We start from the raw sequence: 8,089 nt of genomic DNA, 5'->3' as shown, positions 1-8,089 counted from the left end.
TGAAAATTTCGCACGCGGAAAACAATTTTTAGCCCTGCCGTCCTTAGTGTTAGTAGCAGAATATAAAGCCGCAATAAGCTTTGACGCAGTCACTGTCGGCGACAAACTCCGGAAACTTCGGAACAGTAGTAGTAGTAGTAGTAGTAGGAAACTTATTTAGAGACCATATGCAATCTTTTTATGCTTTTCACCTCTTATCACCTTTTTATCTTTCACCTCTGTGGCAAGTAGAATTTTACTTGGGCCGCTAATGTTTTCAAAATATTCCCGAAACAAAACAAGTGCGATGATTACAAATTGTTAATTCTGCACCAAACATATGTAACTGAGTAGTTGAAGCTGATAAGATGCGATAGACGTGTACAGTTTACGTGGAATGTTTTAGTTCTTAGGACTGCTTTACAGAATTTATTGCGAAGGGGTATTGCATAACAAAATGTTGCATGCCATGGCACGAAGTGACAAGTGAGCTTGAAAACGCTGTTCCTCAGTTTTTTTCAGGGATTTTACGGAACAGTGGCTTGCGGCGCCACACCAGCGTCGTGCGCAGCGTTTGCAAACAGAAGCAGTGAAGGCCGGCTGAAAGAGCATTCAACTCACCCCGGTATCATCCCAAGCGTCACCCCGCGGAGCGCATGACAGTGCGGTGGAAAGGGTCTATATAACACGAAATAATTTAGTGATGGAAAACGGGCCGAGAGAACCCACCTTAAAGAATCTCAGACTCTCCGAGGTAAAGTCGACGACAGTGAGGACACGCATAGCGCCCAGGTAAGTGATGTTCAGATCTACATATGGCTTTAAAAAGGACATACTGCTGGCACTGAGGTATTTTGTCTTCATCCTGCATGAAAAGCATAATATGGTCGCGTAAGATTTAGTAACTACCCTCTGATTCTTATACACAGATATCCGCAATATCATTGCTCCCGTTCTCTCAGACACCCATTTAATTCAGCTAATCCCCGTGCGCTACGATTGTTTTTTGTATACTGAATTGCAATATTCTTTCATGTTTGCCGCTGTACGTCTTCATGTCGTCCGGGAATTACCCTATCAGTACAATCGAACAGAAGTATTTTTGCTCAACGGAGCTGTTGAGCAAGCAAACGTATCACACCACAGCCCACGCCAGAATAAAAGTAATTATGTATAAAGGGTTCAATCACTATCAATGTTTCGCATGATTCATTCTACAAGGTGTTTTAGTTAACTTTGGTGTTAAGTAGTGTTAGTTGTAGTAGTCGTAGTAGTGGCATGATAGTAGTAGTAGTAGTGATGGTGGTAGTGGTAGTGATGGTGGTAGTGGTGGTGATGGCGGTAGTGGTGTAGTCATAGCAGTGGAAGTAGTAGCAGTAGTAGTAGTAGTAGTAGCAGCAATAGCGGTGGTAGTAGTAGTAGCTGTAGTGGTAGTGGTAAGGGGGTAACATATTTAACTGAGTAGTTGAAGCTGATAAGATGCGATAGACGTGTACAGTTTACGTGGAATGTTTTAGTTCTTAGGACTGCTTTACAGAACTTTTTTAGAGACCATATTAAATTAAATTAAACGTGTCAATGAGAGCAACAAATCTCGATGCAGCTTTCGGTTGCTCAGTACGTGCTACAAAAAATGTTTTTTTTCGAGCGTGAAAGAAGCCCGCCAATACACGCAAAATTGCTGCGCGACTGGCCGCAAGAGGCACTTTGCGTGTATTCGCGGGCTTCTTTCACGCTAGGAAAAACGCTTATGTAGTAGTAGTAGTAGTAGTAGTAGTAGTAGTAGTAGTAGTAGTAGTAGTAGTAGTAGTAGTAGTAGTAGGAGTAGTAGTACTAGTAGTAGTAGTAGTAGCAGCAGTAGTAGCAGTAGCAGCAGTAGTAGCAGTAGTAGTAGTAGTAGTAGTAGGAAACTTATTTAGAGACCATATGCAACCAGCGTCAAGTAGTAGTATAGTAGTAGTAATAGTACTGGTTGTAGTAGTAGCAACGGCGGCGGCATGGGACTAGCCTAAAGTGCCCTTAAAGAACATCGACACTTACGCGCTGCTCACGCATAGTCCGGTTTTGGTTTTTTGGTAGATGCCAGTAGAAATCTTTTGCAGGAACATGTTAAACTGGCCGCCTGGCTCTATTGGTGCAAATTCCGGAGGTGGTGTTGCAAATTGCACCATCGAGAAGGCAACTACGCTGCACAATCCGTCCGGAGGAAAGGTGTCATTGGCAATCAGCTTTCCAACCATGCAGAAAATAAATGGTCCAGGCTCGTTTTCTGAAAGAAAATTACAGGACACTAAAGTTAAGATTATCATACTTATGTTTCCCAGAATTTGCAAGCTTCCAGCTCAAAGTTTGAAAGCGTCTGGAAATTGGTACATACACATCCTAAGATCGTTCAAAGAAAACAGGAAGTAAGAGGAAAAGTTTATCCAGGCCAGCAAAAGTCACAATGTACATACAGTAACACGGTTAAACCGTTGCCATTATTGAAGAAGAACGGCTGAAATATAACAGCTTTACATACAATTATTCAAGACCTTAGAGAGCTCAAGAACACAGTAACGGGTTTTTAATACAATGGTCTTTACACAGTCGTATTCTTTGTCGTAACATTAGTCTGCTAAAAATGAAAAGAGATTCCAGCCAGAGTTTGCAGCGAATCGGTAATTTACAAATGGCATCCTTACACAGGCAAAATTGTTGCACCACCTAGGTAATTAAAATATTGAAATCTGAATAAAGCCAGATTCAGCAATGTATATAGCGGGCGTCTCATTACAACTCTATCTAGCTAACTTTATGCAGGACGTTCATGCAAAACATAAGGTAATATTTTTTAGAGACCATATGCAGCCAGCGCCAAGAGATTTACCAGGAATGTTGAATGTCAACCACTGAAAGATTTTAAAAGTTTCACAGGTCCGTATCAAACATGCTCAACAGATGTCTAGGAGTAGTGCAGAAAATCGTGCCGTGCGAGTCTACGTTAAAGAAGTATCACTTGACCGATGAATACGTATTTTTAACGTCAAATATGTTCTCCTATGCACTTAATTGAAATATTTAGACGTTGAAGGGCCTACTTGCGTCACGCTACGCTGAACTGTCAACTGCGCCACCATTCTATGTGTATTTTGCGCCTTCTCGGCTGGACAAGAATAATACGTTTTCGCCAAAATGTATTTTACAATTTTTCTGACGTATTTTACTTTAGTTCACCAGCGCCTCTGCGCTGATGAACGTTACTACGCTTTAAGTGCTAGACACAATCTTCAACGGCGGCATTTCAACGGCGGCATTTCACATGTGTGAATTCAGCAGCCTAAATTTAAAGTTTTTTGTTTATTTTTATCTTTCACCTCTGTGGCAAGTAGAATTTTACTTGGGCCGCTAATGTTTTCAAAATATTCCCGAAACAAAACAAGTGCGATGATTACAAATTGTTAATTCTGCACCAAACATATGTAACTGAGTAGTTGAAGCTGATAAGATGCGATAGACGTGTACAGTTTACGTGGAATGTTTTAGTTATTAGGACTGCTTTACAGAATTTATTGCGAAGGGGTATTGCATAACAAAATGTTGCATGCAGAAATACGTTGCCCTTTGTGATCTTCCGTAAGCATTCTCGGAACCCACCTTGCACAAACCTCGGCATAGCCTAAATGGTCTTAAAATTTTCTCAATGCCGGGCTTGCTGACATCAGGGATCACCTCGCAGAGCTCCCGAACCGTCACCTTTGTCCCGAACCGTATTCTTTGTCCGTATTCTTGTCCGTGCCTCGCCTCACCCCAGTGCCTCGCGCACGAATGAAGACCGCGCGCTTCCGGCCTGCCTTCCTCACTCACGTGCGCTTACTTAATTTACAATTACTTAATTACTTAATTACTTATTAATTACTTTACTTAATTTACTTAATTTGCAAGCTTCCAGCTCAAAGTTTGAAAGCGTCTGGAAATTGGTACATACACATCCTAAGATGTGTATGTACCAAATTCTTTACAGAATTTATTGCGAAGGGGTATTGCATAACAAAATGTTGCATGCCATGGCACGAAGTGACAAGTGAGCTTGAAAACGCTGTTCCTCAGTTGCGTAGAAGGGTCACGGAACCAAGCGTTATAGCATCTTTGAATCCTGAAGTTCATTGCAAAGTGCTGTTTTTTCTTGCACCATGCCAGACGCCGGCCCACAGAAAATCACGAGTATGACACGTGAGAAGACCTGCCCAAAAAAACAGCAGAAAATGCAAGGCGCCCACATAGTCAGGCCATGTACATCCGCTTTCGCGTCGCCTGTACAAGAATACGTCGAAAAGAAGGTAGAACATTTTTGTACAAAGTCATTGTCACCATCAGCCTTTTTTTTTCTTTTTTTTGCACTGCAGGATGAAGACCTTTCTCCTAGTTTCCCAATTTACACAACCTAATTCTCTGCAGTCTTCGATATTTCATTCTGTAACTAATAGACCACCGGTCAAGAAATAAGATAGGCAGGCGTCACACGCGTCATTTTGAAATACGTTTTCTGAGGTATTCCATAGGGAGCAGCCCGTCGCGGAATGGGCCCGTCGCGGAACCCATGGCTGCCGCGGTAGACTACGTTGCTCTGTGGGCTGCTGCCATATCGGAGGCCACCCGCAGCAGACTCAGCTACGCGCAATGCAAATAATTTATTTGTGTGTTTCAGACCGCAGACTTATCGCGATAGCATTAATGTCCCCGTGTCGCAGAAAATCTGGTGTCGGTGTAGGTTTCGGCGTCGGCTCCGCGGCCAACAAAATCGTCCCGAACCACCCCGAATACGCAGGCCCTCCTCAATGCGCAGAGGCGCTGGTGAACTAATTGAATTTCTCAAAGTAAGATACGTCAGAAAAATTGTAAAATACGACATAACCACCACTTAGACGTGATAGCGTTAAGGGCCCCGTGTCGCAGAAAATCTGGCGTCGGCAACCGGCGTTGGCGTGCGATGTCGACGGGTGGCGGAGAAAATCATCCCCAACCATGCAGGCCCTCCGAATATATTTAGGTACAAGTATATGCCACGCCTACGTGCGGTCCATGCGGGTTATATTGTCACACCATTCTATCATTAATGTTGCCCATACCTTGTCTTGCATTCTTGGCAAAGCGTATTCCTCAGAATTTTGAGAATGACAATCTACAAACAAATGTCATGAAACAACACCCACAGCACATGCCTTTTATGTTACATTTTCTCAGACTGAATAAAAGTACGAAACAAATACGGAAACCTAAAAATTTTTTTCGTGCGGCTGTGAAATATCTCCGGGATCGCCCCACGCAAGAGACCGCGTTTCTACCAGAATGCTCGCCTTCGTGCATAGCATTCGCAGCCAGTGTTTCCCGGTAATCATTACGGTTGCTTAAGCTGTAGTGGTCGGGAAGCGTGAGAAGCAGTCAGGGATCATTGAATGCTATCGCGTTCCACTCTTAAAAGCGAAGCTTAACATCTTCCTCCAATTTTTTTTATAGGGACAGCTGTACGTATATGGCAAGGCGAAACGAAAACCCATTCATCCTATGTTTCGCTAAACGTCTCCATTGGCTGCGCCACGTTACGTCGTTCTCTACGTCGCACCCAAGCGCGCGCGCCATTGGCAGCGCCGTTAGTGACGTCGTTAGCGAACGCGTTCCCGCCATTGCCACGTTGATGCTGCTCTGCCCGCAATGCCGCTTCCTCGGCTCGCCGTTGTCGTATGCGTTCGATAACTCGACTTAGCTCGGCGTCGTGGTTAGCAGCATCCGCCCGCCATTGGCGCTTGCGTTCCACTAGAAAAACAAATATGTAACCAATAATTGAGAAACGTTTTATTACAGCGTCGGGATTAACCCACTTTTAAACACTGGGGCCGCACGTTTCAGCTTCGCTGGTTAACCATCTATACGGAGTGCTTGGGCGGTGTTTTATTGCGATAGCAATTATATGGACACTTCAACCGGATTTCTGCCGTCGGCGTCGCCGTCGCCGTCGCCGTCGCCGTAGCCGTCGCCGTCGCCGTCGCCGTCGTCGTCGCCGTCGCCGTGAGGTTCCGTATAGATAAAATCTTCACCGCGCGCCGTATGCCCGAGCGCAAGCGTGCTGGGACGCGCGCTATCACGGAGAGCGAACGCACTCAATCCCCCACGCGCAAGCAACGAAGCGGGAAGCCAGCGCCGGAGGGAGCGGGGGGGGGCACTTCTACTGTGCCAACAACCGCGCTCGTCGCTCGACCGCACGGTCTCTTATCTCTCCCACGCGCAAGCAAGGAAGCGGGAAGCCAGCGCCGGAGGAAGCGGGGGGGGGGGGGGGGGGCACTTTTCTTCTGCCAACAACCGCGCTCGTCGCTCGCCGCACCGTCTCTTACCTCCACACGGCGCTGACCTCTATGCGCCGCGTGCATTCGCGGCTCAGTTTCTGTTGAAGCGATAGACCGCACGTACCTTCGCCCGCAGCGGCGTATACTTGCTGCCAGCGTTTTGACAGTCGTTTTCTGCAGTCGTTCAGTGTGATCTCTTCATGTTTCTTTGTGCGCGCTCACACCACACTTGTTCATTCAGTTAGTAATAGTCGGGTCACATTTTCCAACGCACGCTACACATGTAATGCTGCCCGGATCGGCAGTGCAGCGCTACAGGTGTGTCCCTTCGCACGCGCGCTGCCCACGGGAAGCGCTTCTCATCAACACCACCGTTTCACACGCGCCTTCTCGTGGTCATCGAGTCTCTCTTCATGTCGGTCTACTTACGCCGCAGCACACCTGCTTACTTAATCAGCTCATGTTTACTACAATTCATATTGCTACCAAAGCCGCTCACCTTACTTCGTATGACATTGCTGTGTTGCTATCGCATTCATTGCTTCGCCCTTAGGGCGAAACTGTGACATTTTTTTATTTAGCTCATGTTAGCAGCCGTTAAATCGTTAAGTCGACTAGTCGATAGCGTTGATGGACCAGCTGCTTTCGATGAAGTTGCGGATGCGAGAGTAGAGCACTGCACGGGCCGATTTTTGCGGCGCGGAATAATCTACGTTACCCACCCGGCCCGGCCCGCCACCCCTTTACCTTAGGCCCGAGCACGGCCCGAGCCCGCGTCAAAAAACCCGAGCCCGGACCCGGGTCAAAAAAACACCGCATATCCACGGGGTGAATGATGATGAGTGGGCGAAGCTCCGGAGGGAATCATCGGTAAACCGTGAATCTTCCGTGTAATTTGCCCAGTCTCGCCGCACTAAATCGAACGATTGACTTCCACCAATGACATGCCCCATATGTGACGTCATTCCTATTTTATAACAGCGCCCTTCATTATAATTGCACCATCTCCCGCTTAAGGGGACGCTAGCACAAACGCGTTAGAAACGTGCAGTACTCTCTAGTAAGGGGGAGTGGCCACAGCGTCTTACGCAGCCGTTTACACAGCCGGAACGTGCACCGCGTTTGCCGACGCCATCAGCGTTTATGAATACGGGGGTAAGGCGGAGAGGCCACAGCGTCTTACACCAGCTTCTTACACGGGCCGTAACGCGCTAGCACAAACGCGTTAGAAACGCGCAGTCTTTCGTTAATGTTGGGTATTTATTGTCATCGTGGTGCGTGTGTCCATGTGCGCTTCGTGGCGTAGTGGTTAGCGCCGCGCGTTCGGAAGAGAGGGGTCCCTGGTTCGATTCCGCGCTACGGACACAACTTTCGGAATTTTTTTTCTCATAAAAGTAGACGCGGCTACCTACTACTACGACGACGACTACTACTACTACATACTACAGAGGGAGAGACCCAACACCTAAGGAGCTTCGCTCCTAAAAGCACACGCCGTGCCCGAGCCCGTGAAAAAAAATCACAGCATATCCACGGGGTGAATGATGATGAGTGGGCGAAGCTCCGGAGGGAATCATCGGATCTCCCGCTTAAGGGGACGCTAGCACAAACGCGTTAGAAACGTGCAGTACTCTCTAGTAAGGGGGAGCGGCCACAGCGTCTTACGCAGCCATTTACACATGCCGGAACGTGCACCGCGTTTGCCGACGCCATCACATGACTGCTGAGAGAGTATACCCCCCGTATTCATAAACGCTCCTCGACTTGAACTTGACTTGCCACCGCCTTGG

This window comes from Dermacentor silvarum, chromosome 8 (assembly GCF_013339745.2).
Source record: "Dermacentor silvarum isolate Dsil-2018 chromosome 8, BIME_Dsil_1.4, whole genome shotgun sequence".
Taxonomy (NCBI): Eukaryota; Metazoa; Arthropoda; class Arachnida; order Ixodida; family Ixodidae; genus Dermacentor; species Dermacentor silvarum.
The sequence above is the reverse complement of the archived record's forward strand: the minus strand, read 5'-3'. Positions refer to the sequence as shown.